Here is an 18,015-nt window from a genome sequence, read left to right as displayed (position 1 = left end):
CGTCAGGTTGAAAGTGAGATGAGACATGGAGGTATTGAAGTAGGCTGAGGTGTCGGGCTACGCACCACGAATACTGAATGCTGCCAAACTGGCAACGGCAGCGTGGGCATTTGCTGTGCTATTGCTGGAAAGGTGGTTTCTTAAATACATTAGGCACGATACCCTATACAATTGGCAAATGGGCAATGTGGACAAGTTTACGCTTGTCCCGTCCTACAGTTGGCAATACAAAACGATACCAAACGATGCCAATACATATATATATATATATATATATATATATATATATAGCTGAAATGAAAATTGAACCACAGACTACGAAGGTACGGGAAGTAAGAAAAAAGGGATAATTTATTTACATTTAAAATACTTGGAATGCTAAAAGGGTTGTCGACGTTTCGACAGTGGCACTGTCTTCGTCAGGACTAAAGATGCGTAGCTGATTACACATTTCTTAAATAGGTTTGCTACATGACGTCATAATCGGTACGGGCACGCCACAGGCGTTTGTCAGTGAGTCAGATTCGGGAATATTCCAGAAGGTCAAGTCCGGGAGGTGATGTCATTCGCCGTAGGTCACTGTCCACTTTGGGGAAAATTCCGGGCAGGGTGAGCGCTGCTTCAAACTTTGCTGGCCGCCAGCTGGCCGCCAGCGGTGAGTCAGGTACGGGAATATTCCAGAAGGTCAGGTCCGGGTGGTGAGGTCATTCTCCTTTGGTCCCTCTCCGTATTGGGGGAAAAACATTCCTAGGCAGGGTGAGTGCTGCTTCCGACTTTGCTGGAAAAAAAAGGAAAGAAAGAAGCTTAACTAGGCGGCCAGATTTCTTACCGTTGACAGTGCTCCGAGATCTTCGTTAATGGTTGATTGGAATTTGTGAATGAGATTGGATTCGCGTTGTTCTCTGCACCGATCTGAGCTAAAATTTGACTGGAGAATGAAGAGTGATACATTATTTAGGGAATGACCTGGTTGTTTGAAATGACGAGAGACCCGGAGGTTTGGCTTTTTTGTAACGTCAGACCGGTGGTTGTTGAACCTGATCCGAAATGATGTTTTGGTCTGACCTACGTATTGTGCTTGGCACATGTCGCACTGAATGACATAAATGACGTTAGATGAATAACAGTCAAAGTCACCATTAATTTTGACGGAAAAATTAGAATTAGTGCTTTTAAGTACTTGGGCGCTTTGCATTAATTTGCATATTTGACACCTGCGACCATCGCACGGGCGGCAACCGGTTCCTGGATGTGCTGGCTGGCTAACCTTAGAGCTAACTAGATTATCGTGCAGGTTGCGTGCGCGCCTGTACGTAATTTGTACGTAATACGTACGAAAATTTGTTCCATGCGCTCTGATTGGAGAAGGATGCTGTGGTGACGGTTTAGTATACTGTTGGAACGCTAACGCTTGGAATATTGCTGCTAAATGTTAAAATGAGGTTTACGGAACTATTATCAATCATGCGTTTGTGGTTTTGGAAGGGCGTTGCGATCTACTTTGCGGGCTCTGTTTAGTGCGTCGTCAACCAAATTAGGTGGAAATTGGCGATCGATGAATGTTTGTTTGAGTTCAGCTAGATTGCTGCTCAGGTCGTCGTCACTGGAACAGATACGCCTGTACCGAAGTGCCTGCCTGTAAGGGATGGCAAGTTTAGTATGACGCGGGTGACAACTGTTAAATGCTAGGTACTGTTGAGAGTCCGTAGGTTTACGGAACAGGTTTGTGGACAAGACTCCGTTGGTTAACTTTACCTGGACATCTAAGAAGTTGACAATGAAAGCGGAATACGAATGGGTGAACTTGATGGCCGGATGTGCTTGGTTAAAGTCGCCGATAAATGGGATTAGGTCATCTTCTGAGTGTGGCCACACCATGAAGATGTCGTCGATGGACCGCTTGTAAGCGTGGGCTTCTTTATGCTCTTGGACAGAAATTCCTCCTCTAGAGCTCCCATAAAAATACTTGCGTAGTACTTTAGTTTCTAACTTCCCTAAAATCTGTTGTCCGCGTCTTTTTCCTTCTACAACTATATATATATATATATATAAAGAGGGGGAAAAGCCATTAAAAAAATAGGTAAATGATGCTAGACGTGTTTGAAATTCAAACTTACAGTTAAGATGGCTTCTATGGCTGCACGTAGGTGCTGTCGCATCGTTCAATGAGTATCTATATATATATATATATATATATATTGCTGCGCATTGCTACGTATTGCTGATGAAGGCCCAATAAGGCCGAAACAGCTGTCCAATGCTGGTGTGGCGACGTTTGGGACTTATAAACATATATATATATATATATATATATATATGAGGAAGATGGGCTCACTAATTTTGTGACTCGTCTAACCAGTCAACAATGCAACTCCCTGTTTGATGACAATACACAATCCGTGACTTCCATAGGTAGTTCTCTTGCTTGATGACAATACATCTCCGTGACTTCATGTTCATTTCATGTGAGTTCCTTTCAAAGGAGGAGTGAGGCAAAGGGGAGCCGGTCCTTCATATGGGGGAGAGGGGCCCATTGATAACGCAATCCGCCCCCGGGTGGGCCGTGTGTTCGAATGCGCGGCCGATAAAAAGGTCGTCGGGGCAGTGCCGCAGCGCTTGCGGTGCTGCTCAAGGAAGATAATTTCTTAGATAGGCAGCTCGCTAGGACTGTACTTTCCTACAGTTGGCAATACGACTGCACTGCACTCCGCAGCGACACTCCCGTGTTCGGATTGTTCGCTTGCCATGGTCAGTACTAAAAGCAAAGTCTCCTAGACAGTGTTGTTATCTAGCCTGTACGACAGTGAGGTGAACTTAGTGTCTGTCCAAAGGGACTCCATAGGTACATAGGTGGCTCTCCTGCTTGATGACAATACAGACATCTTCGTGACGTCGCCATACACTTTTTTTCATGACCTCGGCATGCTTTCTCTTGTCCCATCCTACGGTGGGCAATACACCTATATTTTGAGATGATCAATGCGGAGTTTCATTGCCAAGGGCGATACCCTACCCCATTGCTGGTGGTGATGTGGTGAACGAAATAACCAGCCACGTCAACGATAAGCCCTTGCATGCATGCCACAGGCGGCGCTTTATTTTTGAAGCATGATGTAGGCAAGCTTACTCTTGTCCCATACTACAATTGGAAATACAATACAACCCACTCCATAAATGTGTAGTGTCTGGTCTGGAACTGCTTGTTTCCTTTAGTTGGCACATGCTGCTCCATTTCTTGAAAGTGGTGGCACGCACCGAGGCAGCTAGCGTCTATGACACTGTATCAAGAGTGTCACACGGTACTTCCGAATCCCATGTTTTGGTGTCAAGCTTTAATATGGGTCTGCGATGCCGCTTTCGTGGAGGAAAGCGATGAGAGCTTTTTCCGATTTCCTTTGTTGCTGTGGACAGGGACAGGGTCCCGGCAGTTTACAAAATCCGAATGGGCGGGAGTCGAACTTTTGTACTGTACAGTCACGGCTCTTTGCATATGCGTTTTGTACCCCTGCTCGGAATAATTGCTTGGAATGTGTCTTCGGAGTCTCGCATGTTGAGCATACAGGATATTGTGTCAGCCTCTTTTGGTATAGGGTCTTTCATGGATTTCTGGTATGGCGCATTCTGAGTCCGAACCTATGAAGGAAATGTAGTCTGAAGATCGGATTTCCCCTAGTCTCTGCATCGTTGCGCTGTTTGCCCCTGGAGACAATATTTTGCGCCGGGTTTTGTGTAGGATATCGCGCTAAGCGTTATTTTTCCGATCGCTTCTTTGGCCATCTTGTTTCCTGTTTCGCTGCCTGGGGTGCGAGTCCACTGAAGGATCACATTTGTGACCTATCTGTATGATGTCGCCGAAAGTCGTCAAGGTCTTGTAGACGAGATAATTGTTGCTGCTCACTCCATTGACTGATCGTATCGAGGACAGTGAACCACTGGAGATCAACGATTCTTTCAGTGGGAATTTCCTGGTGCAGCCCAGAGCGTTGATTACGTCGCGTGATTCGGCTGTGGTCGATGGAACGCCGTGATAGAGCCTGTACCCTTTCTTGGTATCTCATGCCACAAAGGCACCTGCCGATTTTCCCTCAGTGTTTCAGCCATCATTATATGATTTTCCTTGATGTAAGGTTTTCAGGATGTGCCAAGGCCAAGGTTCGTCGCACTGAGGGACGTCTGGCTTTTTCTGCATACTTGGCATAGCTGTGTGCATCTCAAGTTGTTGAAGCAGCCAAGGATGTCGGTCTTCCCTGAGTTTGTGCGCTCTCTTCTTGGGGAGGCTTCTTTTGAGGGGTTGTTTAGGCCTTTGCCGCGGTGCTTCTGTCCCGCCTTTCTAGCTTAGTGATGATTTCATGGTCAGTGTGTTGCGTCATGAGATGGGTCAGATTGGCTTTTAAGTATAATACCTGTAGGGTCTCGTGCTTCTGAAAACATAGACATTCAGCGAAGAGATATATTGTAGTTGACAGTGCCTCTCCAAGGCACATTCTTGGGCTTTTCCCTCGGATTATGACTGGTATGCTTCCCTGATTGTGAGAGGCATTGTGTATGTGCAGTATGCTGTAGGCCAGTGCTTGTCGTATCAATGCTTTGTGTACAGTCTGGATCATTTTTCCATTTTCCCGCTTTACGCCTGTCATAATCTCCATGATGTTGCTCTATGACTTTCTTTTCTGCTGCAGCATTCTAATTTCTTGTATCCAGGACAGTCTTTGTTTGCGTATGGTTCCTACTAACCTGTGGCTGGGTTTTTTCTTGATTTCTACCCTTTGCACTGTCAATTTAAACTATTTCAGCACACGCGGAAAGTTGGACGAGTTGGGTCATATCCAACACGATACAATGCCAAAAAGAGAACAAGAAGGAATCAAACACGGCGCCTGTGTTTGTCTGATTCCTTCTTGACCTCGTTGTTGCGCTGTATAGTGTTGAATATTTCAGCATCTTTCTGGTGAAAGGTATATAATCATTTTTCTCAAGGTCCACGGCCTTTCTTCGAAAAAGGTAACAATGATTGTCACGGCGTCTGCCAATGTCTTCTGCATACAATTAGTACTGCAACAGTTTACCCAAATGAATACATAACCTGCGTAAACCGTGACTTTCGACGTTTCGGAGAGCTCAAGTATAGACCTCTACCTGTTTGTAAGCAAATGACGTCATAATGTTCGACAGCGCCACGAGTTTTGTACAGTTGAACTACGTTCAAAGCCAGTGGCGAACAAGGTCGCGCCCGAAAGCCATGGTCTTGAGGGGATTACGATGGTCTCTGAAAGGGACGCGACCTTCGCTCCGACTTTTCTTTCAATAGGAGGCAGCGAGCAATTGCCCATTCGTGGAACCCAGGTCTCCCCTTCCGATCTGTTCTGGTTTCGGTCTGTCTACCAACGTCATGATGACGTTTGTCGGGTAGAGGTTTATTCCCCCGTATGCTCCCGCATCAACCGGCATTCCGAGAAAGAAAGGGGGGTGGCCAGTATGCCGCTAAACCCCGTATTATGCGGCATGCTGTAAAATCCGGGACATCTTTTTCGTGGCGAAAAGCATGTAAAAACCCACACTACCTTCCATTTTGGGATCAAACTGGACAAAATAGCCTTTGAATAATATAACGCCGTCAAGCAAGGGCACGCGCACAAAACGGATTAGCCAGAGTGGAAGCTGCCTGTGACTAATATAGGCACACACTCCTTTCTCACGAGGTCATCACGGTGACCTAAACGAATAGGGAGATCAGTTTATCTCTGAACGGCGCTGGCACAATCAGTGTAGCAGTTCGCATCATCGTTAGTGTTCTCCTCAGATTTGAAGTAGATGGACAACAGACACCTGTGGCATTTGTCAGCGGGACATGAAAGAGAACGGCACAGTGGCCGCAGTTATTCTATTGCCTTAAAAATGGACGTCATCAAGGCACTGGAAGAGCTCAACGGGAATATCAGTGCTACGGCAAGGGCCCATGGAATTCCTCCTCAGTGCCTCCAAGACTGGATGAAAAGCAAGGACCAACTTCGCACATGCGCCTCGCTTAGTGACATCTGCATTCGAAAGCGAATAAACGTTCCTTCAAGTGAGGAGAAGAACAAGAAACGGGCCATGTTTCCTATTATGGAGCAGGAACTTCCAGCATGGATAACACTCCAACGTAAGAACGGCTTTCCGGTTTCTACGTGCACGATAAAATCCCGCGCCCAAGACATACTCGAGAACGGCGATGGTCAATCCCAGGATTTCCAAGCATCAAACGGGTGGCTGGACTGCTTCTTGACCAGATACGACGGTCACAAGCGTAGGCCAGAAAGTTCCGGAAAACGCAAGTCTGTCATGCCGCAGCTTTTTTGACTTTAGCAACAGTGTTGTTGGTGATTTACCACCATCATGCACAGGGAACACGGTGGAGGCTCCTCTGTGGTTCGATTTAAAGGGAGTCAAGCAAGTGAGATGTAAAACAACTAAAGAATACTACAAAGCCAGGCTTCAAACAACACGTCACTGTCAGTCATTCCGGGAGGCCTGGCACCTCTTCTCCAGCCGGCGGACGTCGTGTGGAACAAGCCGTTCAAGGCGGCCATGAGGAACCGTTGGGAAGATTGGCTATGCAATGGTGCCACGGAGTTCACGAAAACTGGGAAGCGACGAAGCGCTTCCTACCTGACCGTCGCGCAATGACTGAAGGAAGCATGGGACACGGTGTCCCACGATCAAGCAATCCTTTGTGCAACGTGGATTGGCTGGAAGCCAAGACCAGGATGTGCTTCACAGCTCCTTGTGGGAATTAATGTGTACAGGTATGCCATCTCTTCAGGAAAACGACCCATCCGGCCTCACGGACACAGACAGCGGGACGGAAAACGATGACGACAAAGTAGCACGTCAGAAGCGTCGTGCAAAAACCAGGGGAAAGTTTTAAACACATTCGAAGATGAAATAAATATTAGTCGTTATCAGCATGAACGTCTCCGTTTTTTCCTTGTTTTCCTTTTTCTTTTCTTTTTGTGCTTTCCTTAAATTTTGCGGCATGCCAAAAAAAACCTAATTTGGGACCAGCAGAATCTGCATTTCCCCGAATTACCCGTCATCGTTAACACCACCAAGTCGATTACACAACACGTCAAGCATCGTGGCTTGCGCAAGCCAGCCTTGCATAGGGAGATAATTCTGTTTGCCGAACCCCCACTTAACTCTCTTGACTGTCATCCGTTCTATCACCTTGCCTATGCATCTGGTGATGCCAATTGGGCAGTACAAGTTGCTGTCTCTTGAGGGCTTGTTGAAGTTGAAGGAGAGAAAAAACATAGGCTCTTTTTCACTCTTTGGGGAAGTTGGGGAGGTGTCCGGAGTGCCAACACTGATGAAAATCTAGAAACATGTCCATAGCTGATGGGCCCAGATTGTGCAGCTCTTTGTATGCGATTTGGCTATATCATGGAGCTATTTTCTTGCAGGCTGCATTGCGGATAGCTAATTGCGGTTGGGGTGATGTGAATAATGTTTAGTGGTGCGGATGTGTACCGTGGCAGAAGGAGATTATTGGGAATGCAGAGGGCTCGCCGCTGCATTGGCTAATGTAGCTGGGTGTGTCCATGCCAAACGTCCCAGACGTTGCGCTCGACTATCCCCGATTTCTTTCAAATTAATTGTGGTTGATTGTTCCCATGCAGCCATTGCTCTCCCAGTTTATTTGTGATCTAAAAAAAATTTTTTTTTTTCGCTCACAGGCCACCTTTTGAAGATTGAGGTGGAACATGTGAGTGGTGTGACCTACATGGTGAAAAAAAAAAATTCTAACAACACATATCCGGGGGTCTAATCAGAGCTTCAGAGATCATGATGTCGCTTGTCTATAAGTTCTGCCAATAGTAGTTTTGCAAGACAACTTCCTTACTAAGATAGACCTTATTCCTCGGTGCATAATACGTGTGAACTATGATGTTCTTTTTGTTGTTGCTCATAATAACTGTAACGTTTCTGTGAGTAAGTTGATGACACATGAGGTACCGCGTTTCGTTACTTTATTTTTCTGTTCGCTTACTTGTTTTCGTATCGAAGAGACCCACGAAACAGACACACAGACGACTTGACGCACGAAACGGCGAAGTCGGGAATGCAACAAAGGTCACTTCATTGCCATTCCATGTCCACTAAACCACTGGCCATGCGTGGCGTGGCTGAAGACATTTATTGATATGCTACAAAATAGTGCCGAACTGCAGTGAACTATTCTTTCACATAAAGCATGCAATACGCCCATCACAGCAGCACTGTTCAACGATCATTGAAACGGGGGGGGTACGTTTATTTTGAAAAGGTCGGCCTGACCGAAGGTCGGCTTGCTATTCCTAAATCAAAATCTGTCACAAAGATGAAGTAAAAACAAATATAAGATGATGAGGATGGCGTGGTGTATAGATGACATGAAAGGTCAACTCATAATGAAAGGAATGGTCATTGAACATGCGAGTAGCGCCACTCAGCGTGTAATGTGTCAGCCTGTCAGGGCGCAATGCATCCAATGGTCTTTGCGAGGTTGACACGTTACACGTTAAGTGGCGCTACGAGCATGTTCAAGTCTTAATCGGCTTTGGTGACCGGGCCTATGCGTCATATTTATGAGGAACTGAGCAAGTGTAGAAAGTTGGGCTAGTTGGTGGGATAGCATGCTGCAATATTTGGGGACGCGAAAGACGAGGACAAACTTCGAGGACGAGTTATTCTGTGTGTACCTTGTGTCCTCGTCTTTCGCGTTCCCAAATATTGCAGTATGATATCTCTGAGGGTCAGTTACGATTCCGGCACACCACATGACAGCAAACGGTTGTCTTGGACACTTTCGTGGAACGAGGTGGTACGTGTGTCGCGAAAATAACGGAGGCAAACTGACGAAGAAATGTCACAAAAATTGTGCGCACAACCATAAACAAGAATCTATATACGCTTCTGTTTGAGGCAAATTCGACAGAGATCGAAACTGTTCCGTTTATTTCTATGTGTCTTTTCACTGGATCCCAGAAGATCCTAACGTTCGCAAGGCGTAACTGATTGCGATCAAGAGACGACCTCCGTACAACATCAGAACAGCCTGTGTTTGCTCAAACCACTTTAAAAAAATTGTTTTTTTTGTGAACATTGCTAGTGGACGTAGATTACTGCGTGATGGAGCAGTACCATCAGTTTTTCAATTCAAGAAGCAGTGCAAGGCCAGAAGGCCACCGGGGACTCGGTCTTTCCGGGAGAATAAATCTCCACTTCGCACCATTTTTCCCGAAAACTGTCCGGCACCAGACGACACAGAAAATGAAACCCTGCGCAAGAGGACAAGATGCAATCAGTCGGTTCTGCAGCATCTGAACCCACAGATGACAGTGCAGCGTAGGAAAGGGACAGGAATGTTCATCAACACTGGGAGGAGTTGAAAGCCGCGAGAGACAAAATTGTGACCCTGGAAAGAAGGGTTGACCTGCTCACATAGAAGTGCGGACACTTTGAGCGTGCATCAGCTGAATTTTATTGAACAAATGCAAGGACAACGATGACGACTTCCAGTTTTACACCGGCTTGCCCTCTTACTACATCTTCAAGTACCGCCTTGATTATTTACGACCTCACTGCACAAGCGCAAATGACGAAATGTCAAACGACTCAAGGCGAGAATTGGGCCGCCCAGCAGTGATCACTACGGAGAACCAACTCTTCTTGATTCTTGTCTACTTAAGCGTGGCCTTTCCAGAAAGACGTCGTACATAAGTTCAACATTCAACAAAGCACTGTTAGAAGGATAGTAAGTTGATAAATATTTCATATATTCGGTTGGGAGAGTTGCTATTGTGGCCTTCACGAGTTGTTGTTGATAGGTACGTGCCAGTGGAATTTAAACTCAAGTGCCCGAAGACCACAGTCATCATCGACGCAACGGAGATCAAATGCAAGATTCCAAACCTGCTTCCGTGACTTGACTGGGATGTAATATGGCAGGTATGCTAACATAATAGATTGTTTTTCTACGTCATGATCTGCTGCGTGCAATAAATTTTATGTCTCTCACTTCCTGGTGTATTTTTGTAGGTGCATCTTTTTGGCAACAGGTAGTAAAGCTAGTGCAGAACATGTGGGGAGAGAGTAATGCAATTACAATGCAGAAGTTTATTTTCCTTCAACATCATTCTTGCACCGGTTGTGATAACATAGGTAAGCCATTCCTGAAGTAGAAGTCATCAAGCCTAGCTTTCATGGTCATCCACGCAGATTCTACATATTGAACCTTACAGACAATAATCCAGTGGTCAGTGTAAACCACGAAGTGTGTCCACTGCAGGCCTGGACGATACATCTGACCCATTACATGACAAGTAGTATTCGCTGGATGGCTTTAGCTGTGGCACATCGTCAAAGGGCATCGTAAACGACACGGTCAGGTGTGGCACCCAGCCATGGGCAACTAGGCCGCACAATGAGACCACATGTAGGGAGGGACAATCACGTTGCGGCCAAGGTGTTCCATCACTTGAACATATCGTTGTACACCACGTGGTTCGTTAACGGTTCCATGCCTGCAAATGTAAATGCGGAAGAAATTTTTTTCAGTTACAAAGGCCACAAACTGTTCAGATCAACAATGTTTGTTAGGCCTTACTATGGCATTTGAAAAGCTTTTTGATCGCATGATGTTGAGAATTCTAAGCTCTGTCCATTTCTACTTTCTGGTTAAAACGGCCCCGAACCTTGACGCTGTCCGTCTACTTGTGCATGCAGACTGGCAAGTTTGGCTCCCAGCATGCTACCGGATGTTCAGTTCCAGCATGCTGGCGTCTTCAGTCGTGACTTTCAGTCTCTGGGTTACATATACAAAGGCGGAACAAATTATAGTGGCTCAGTACATGCAAGAATGCAGTAATTTTGGATGGCTTTGTTATTGTTTTTCTGTTTGTTTGCTCAGCTTGTGTTAACGTTAAAGCGCATTACTATACCTCTAAGATTTTGTTATAATCCGATTCTTGATCTGAGCACAAGCTTGACTCATCAGAAAAAAAAACAAAAAAACTTGTAAGCAAGCCCGGTAGCTTTCCACGCACCAAACATTCAGATCCAGATGGCAAGGAAGGCCTTTGCACAGCCTTGGCCGGACCCACAAATGATGGTCCATTCTGTGTCTCAGTACCATGGCAAGAAGGAGCTTCAGCCAGGATAGCCGACAAACACCCATGGGTCTGTTCCAGGGCTTCTGCCATGGCTACGGTGCTTCTAATTGATTCTCATCTGCTATGTGCTTGTGTACGGACTGTCTGATTGTGCACTGTCTGGGTGTCAGTGGGTGTCCTTCGCCAATTCAGTGCCAGTTTACATCCATAATGGTTTCAGGCGCCATGGCCTTCCTTGGCCGTCGCCACTGCTGTGCTAACTTTGTTGGGGCTAGTCCTTCTGGTGGCTCCTTGTACCACAGGCTTTGTAATGACATGATCTGCCTGAGCACTGCCATCAAGTGATTGCAGCGGCCAGATGCTCCTGCTGGCCAAGTGCAGCTGGATTGAGAAAGGCGTCTGTCGACTGTGATTGTTAAGTTGACGAAGTAAGGGTCCGCAGTCACCGCACAGCAATAGCAGGAGCCAATGCGCTACAAGACAAAATATACATACAGCTCTAACTAAAGATGATATAACAACATGTACACAATAAATCGCTGAAATTTGTACTTTGACCTATTTGGCAACACCAGCTACATAGCCTAAGACCATTGCACATCAATATAAACAAACGTACTTAAGCGTTATAAAGAACACCAAAAGGAAACAAAAGAGTGAAGGCGTACCCAAAAAGGCAATAAATAAGAAGCAGGACTTGCTTGGATGACCGTTCGATGTATTGGTGTCACTACCTGTTGAAAATATAACGTTTTGCTCTTAGTTGAAATGAGCGACAGCAAGTAATAGTTCTAACATCGAGCGCCAATCTATTCCATATATTTGAACCAAAGTAAATAGGAGAATGGAGACTATAGTTTGTTTTTGGTGTTGGAGCAGCGATTGCAGGCACACTCCTGAGGGGAGTAGTTTGTGCTGTGTTGGCGAAGTGAAAGTGTATTGGTGGGATTGTGATAAAGCGAGTGCATGAAAACGACAATCTTGTTATTAATGAAGGTATAGATATCTGGGATGCTTAACAAGCGAAATGCATAGGTGATGGAGTCTTGAGGACGGTGCAACTACATTATTCGAAGCGCCTGTTTTTGAGCTATTAGCAGTGGATTAGTAATGGTGCGTCATCATCACTTCTTCATTGATTATTGTTGTTGTTGTAATAATGGTACGTTATGTCAGACAATAAACTTCAATTGCGTATGAGATGTGAGAATGTACTAGAGCGTAGTATACTGCAATGAGGATGTTAATAGGAACTACGTTACGAAGACGCGCCAAGACGTACAGACCGGAAGAAATTTTCCCACGAATAAACTGGACGTGATGCCGCCATGTCAGGTTTTCGTGAAATATCACGCCGAGAAATTTCGTGCTCTGTACACGACTAAGGGATGGTTGCCGAAGAAGAGGTGATGGTTACTCGTGTCTATGAGGTCTCTCTGAGGAGTATGAGATATAATGTAAGATGTCTGTTGAACGTTAGCTGCTAGTTTGTTCAGCGACAGCCAGTGATAAATTTTTTCCAAAGGCCGGCCTTCCATTTGATGCCAATACACTCTCTGTGACTTCATGTTCATGGGACATCCCTTCAAATCCGCGTAAGCGATAAAGAGAGGCAAAGTGGAGCCGGTCCTTCATATACTGGAGAGGGGCCTCTTGATAACGCGATCCACCCCCGGGTGGGACGTGTCCTTGAATGCGCGTCCGATAAAAATGTCGCCGGGGCAGTACCGCAGCGCTTGCGGTGCTACAGTTGGCAATGCGACTGTCTGCACTACGCAGCGACCCTCCCCTGTTCGCTTGCTATGGTCAGTACTAAAAGCAAACTCTCCCAGACAGCGTTGTTATCTAGCTTGCACGACTGTGAGGTGAAGTTAGTGTCTGTCCAAAGGCGACTACCTCCATAGGTGGTACTCCCGCTTGATGACAATACACATACCTTCGTGACTTCGACATACACCTATTTCCTTTTTCTTGACTCGGCATGCTTTCTCTTGTCCCATCTTACAGTTGGCAATACGACTATATATTTTGAGATGATCAATGTGGGGTTGCATTGCCAGAGGCGATACCCTACCCCATTGCTAGTGGTGATGTGGGGAATGAAATAACGAGCCCCATCAACACAAGCCCTTGCATATCACAGGCGGGGATTTATTTTTAAAGCATCATGTGGGCAAGCTTACTCTTGTGCCATACTACAAGTGGCAATATAATACAACCCTCTTCATAAATGTGTAGTGTCTGGGCTGGAACTGCTTGGTTCCATTAGCTTGCACCTTCTGCTCCATTTCTTGAAAGTGGGGGCACGCACCGAGGCTGCTAGCGCCTACGACAATATATCAAGAGTGTCACACTGTACTTCCCACGCTTTGGTGTCAAGCTTTAATATCGGTCTTCAATGCCACTTTCTTGGAGGAAAGCGATGAGAGCTTTCTCCGATTTCCTTAGTTGCTGTGGGCAGGGCCAGCGTCCCAGTAGTTTGCAAAACCGGAATGGGCGGGAGTCGAGCTTTTGTACTACAGTCACTGCTCTTTGCAAATACCTTTTGTACCCCTGTTCGGAATAATTGCATGGAATGTGTCTTCAGAATGTTCGGAGTGTATTGTGTGAGCCTCTTTTTGGTATAGGGTCTTTCACGGATTTCTGGTATGGCGGATTCTAAGTCCGAACCTATGAAGGAAATGTTGTCTGAAGATCGGATTTTCCTTGGTCCCTAGATCATCGCGCTGTTTGCCTCTAGAGACAGTAATTTGCGTCGACTTTTGTGTAGCGTATCGCGCTACGCATCATTTTTCCGATCGCTTCTTTGGCCATACTCTCTGCCGTTTCGTTACCTGGGATGGGATTCCACTGAAGGACCACATTGTGACCTATCTGTATGATGTCGTTAAAAGTAGTCATGATATGGCAGACGAGAAAATTTTTTCCTGCTTCCTCCATTGACTGATGGCATCGAGGGTTGCGAATCACTGCAGATCAACAATTCTTTCAGTGGGAATTTCCTGATGTAGCCCAGAGAGTTGAATATGTCACGTAATTCGGATGTGGTCGATGAAGTGCCGTGAGAGAGTCTGGAACTTTTCTTGATATCTCATGTGACAAAGGCACCTGCCGGTTGTCCCTCAGTGTATGAGCCATCATTATATGATTTTCCTTGATGCAAACTTTTCTTCATGGTGTGCCAAGGCCAAGGTTAGTAGCACTGAGGGACGTCACACTTTTTCTGCATACGTGGGATTGTTGTGTACTTCTCAAGTTGCTGAAGCAGCCAAGGAGGTCGGTCTCCCCTCAGTGTGTGCGCTTCTGTTCTCGGGGAGGCCTCTTTTGAGGGTTTTTTAGGCCTCTGCCGCGGTGCTTCTGTACAGCCTTTCTACCTTAGTGATTTCATCGTCTATGTGTTGCGTGCTGCGTTATGAGATGGGTCAGATGCCTCTATTTTTTGGCTTTTAGGTACAATACCTGGCGGCTCTCGTGCTTCCGAAAACATGGACATTCAGCAAAGAGAGACATTGTAGTTGACAGTGGTTCTCCAAGGAAGACTCTTGGGCTTTTCCCTAGGATTATCACTGGTATGCTTTCCTGAATGCGAGAGGCATTGTGTATGTGTAGCATGCAGTGGGTCAGTGCTTGGTGTACAGTCTGGATCGTTTTTCCATTTCCCCGCTTTACGCCCGTCATAATCTCCATGATGTTGCTGTATGACTTTGTTTTGTTCTACAGCCTTCTAATTTTTGTGTCCAGGACAGTTTCTGCTTGCGTATGATCCCTAAGAACCTGTGGCTGGATGTTTTCTTGATTTCTACCCCTTGCACTGTCAATTTAAACTATTTCAGCATGCGCGGAAAATTGGGCGAGTTCGTACATATGCAACACGGTACAACGCAAAAAAGAGAACAAGCCGATTTGTGTTTGTGTTTGTCTGTGTTTGTCTGATTCCTTCTTGTCCTCGTTGTTGCTCTGTATAGTGTTGGATATTTCACCACCTTTCTGGTGAAAGGTATTTAAACAGTTTTCTCAAGGTCCATGGCCTTTCATCGAAAAAGGTAGCAATTATTTCAATGGTATGTTCCAATGTCTCCTCTATGCAATCAGTACGGCACCAGTTTACCCAGATACATACATCACCCGCGTAAACCGTGACTTTCGACGTTTTGGTGGAGCTCAGGTATCAGTGCGACGATGCCTATATTGAACAGTGTAGGGTTCAGAACGGCACCTTGAGGTACTCCTTGATCAATTGCCAATGGCGTAGTGTGCCCCTCGGCTTCTTCATTAGCGTTCCCAGTCTACGGCAGAATGAAAAGAAGGCTCCATCCAAAGAGTCGCATCGTCTGAAAGTCAGTGTCGTAATCCTCTGCGGAATGTGGTTTGTTATTACGACTTAGTTCGGTCCTGCTGTGTATAGAGACACCACGTGCACTCCGAAAGAAACTCGTGCCCTTCAGGCTCTAGAAGATCGAACAGGCCGGTAGCCGACTTTATAAAGGGCTACCGGTAGAATGGCGAAGAAGAAGGCATATACAACTAATAATATGTAAATGGGTAGAAATCCAGCGAACCGGTAGAGATGTAGGAAGGGAGTTGCCTCAGGACAGAAGCCGCCAATATTTCGAACAGAGGCTGTTCTTCTTCTGGGCCCCCAGAAGAAGAACAGTCTCTGTTCGAAATATTGGCGGCTTCTGTCCTGAGGCAACTCCCTTCCTAATAATATGTAAAGAATTTTAAATAAATAGCTTTGTGTTCATGCACAATATGCAATGTTCCGCCCTTATCAATTCAGGCATTTCCGGGCGTTTGAGGCTTACTTGTCTCTGTCGTCCCTAATTGTGGTCTTCCTCGACCAATTTTCGTTGTTTTGTTGTTTCCGCCCTTAGTTCCGTATGAACCGTTATTTGAACCGGTTACCGGTATTTTTTAACGGTTCAGTTCCGGTTCAGCTTCAAGATGGCGTCGACTGTTTCGGTTCGGTTCCGGTCCGGCCCAAAATAACGGTTAATAACGGTTTTCGGTTCGGGTTCGGGTACGGTTTGGCTTTGTGGAGTAGTCCAACGCAAGGTTGTTCAATCAGGTCGTTGTTTCAACTGAGTTGAAAAACCACTAACCATCGCTCAGCTTCCTGAATGACTGAGCTGCTCCCTTCTACCGTCTCCAGAGTGTCACTTGGCTTTGTTCGTTCACTCGGTTCCGTGGCGTCCTGCGGTGGGACTTCCCCCTCACGTTGAAAGTAAGATGAGACATGGAGGTATGGAAGTAGGCTGCGGTGTTGGGCTACACACCGCGAATTCTGAACGCTGCCATATTGGCAACACCAGCGTGCTCATGTGCTGCACTGTTCCTGGCAAGATGTTCTTTTAATACTTGGACTCCGGTGAATGATGTACGATGGATGATGGGCTCACTAATTTGTGACTCTCTAATCATTAAACAATACAAGATGATGAATTCTGATCTTAGTAGCGCGCTCATTTTTTGAAGCTTCCGGGAGCTGTGGAGCTTCGTTTAGTGACACTGAATGTTCAGGATTTTAAGAACCCCCAGAAACAGGCGGAGGTGGTGAACAAGGCAATCAGCTATGTTGCGACGTGCTTCTGCTTCAGGAAGTGCACTTCACGAACAAGCTAGAGGTTGCTGCTTTCAAGCGAAATTTTGGTTTGTCATGTTTCTTCATGCCATGCCATGCCATGCCATGCTTTGCCATGCCATGCTTTGCCATGCCATGCTTTGCCTTGTCATGCCATGCATGGCGCATGCGCATTTCGCCAGAGTCTGTCAGAAGCGATTGAGGCCGGTATGCCTAATCCCCGGTTCCCGAATAATTTTTCATCAAATCTTGGGTAAGTTTTAAAGTAAAGTTTTAAGGTAAAAATTAAGCAGAATCGTTTTAAATGCACGGTTAGTAAACGAAAACGGCCTAACGCTTGACCAGGGGTACGAAATGCGGCTGTTGTATTTAGAAGGCGCTATTGCGAACTTTTACATGAGAAACGTAAAAAGCACCGTCAAAGTGTGGTCAAAGAGAGTGACATCGACATGTGCCACTGGACAAAATGCAGATACCAATCTAATGGACCGATAGAGCATGTGGATGGCCGGTCAAAAACAAAGCATAGTGCTGGCGCTTATTATGATGTCATCTCCTGTGATAGCACCCCGTCATTGTACAGAGCAGTAACGTAGCTAGGTGGTTGTTGCGAGCCCCGATGGAGAAATTGAGGGTCGTATCCACTCGTATGTTTATTAACCATTCCAGTATCTATCATCTCTTTACAGCGTGTCTTATCTCCAGAGACATTTAACCGTGCAATAGGACTGATCACAAAGCGCATTAGCGTCTTGCGGCTGTGGATACTATCGAGGCATGGAAATATGAATGTTGTTGCACTACACCGAACACGAAATTTGAGCTGATTTTGCTTTCCCAGGTTATGAAAATACCGGAGCAAAACCGAACGAGGTCCCCATTTTCCCTGGATTCACATGTAATAGATTTCTAATTCACATAGATGAAACTGAAATGCGTGTTTTCCTTATTTCAGCATGCCACAGCAGAGGAGACCAATGAAAAACAGTACTTCGGGTATTGTATTACTACTGCTACATTGGAAAAAAGGCATCTGCTTACTTCTATTTTGATTTATCGTATGGTAACAGTATATCTGCTTTTGTACTGGTAACAAAATTCGGATGTAACTAAGAGTGTGTCATCAGCGTCCTAATGCGCGCTAATGCGTCAGCGCTAATATACTTCCTGGGTGACACTGGGCTCCTGGACTGCCTCTGAGCGGTCGTGTACTCATGCCCCCCTGCTGCCCATGTGCCGCTTTCTCCCTTTCTGTTTCTGTATTTTTTTTATTTACTTCCTTTTCTTTTTACAAGGAATAGC

Source organism: Ornithodoros turicata, chromosome 1, assembly GCF_037126465.1.
Source record: "Ornithodoros turicata isolate Travis chromosome 1, ASM3712646v1, whole genome shotgun sequence".
Classification (NCBI taxonomy): domain Eukaryota; kingdom Metazoa; phylum Arthropoda; class Arachnida; order Ixodida; family Argasidae; genus Ornithodoros; species Ornithodoros turicata.
The sequence above is the reverse complement of the archived record's forward strand: the minus strand, read 5'-3'. Positions refer to the sequence as shown.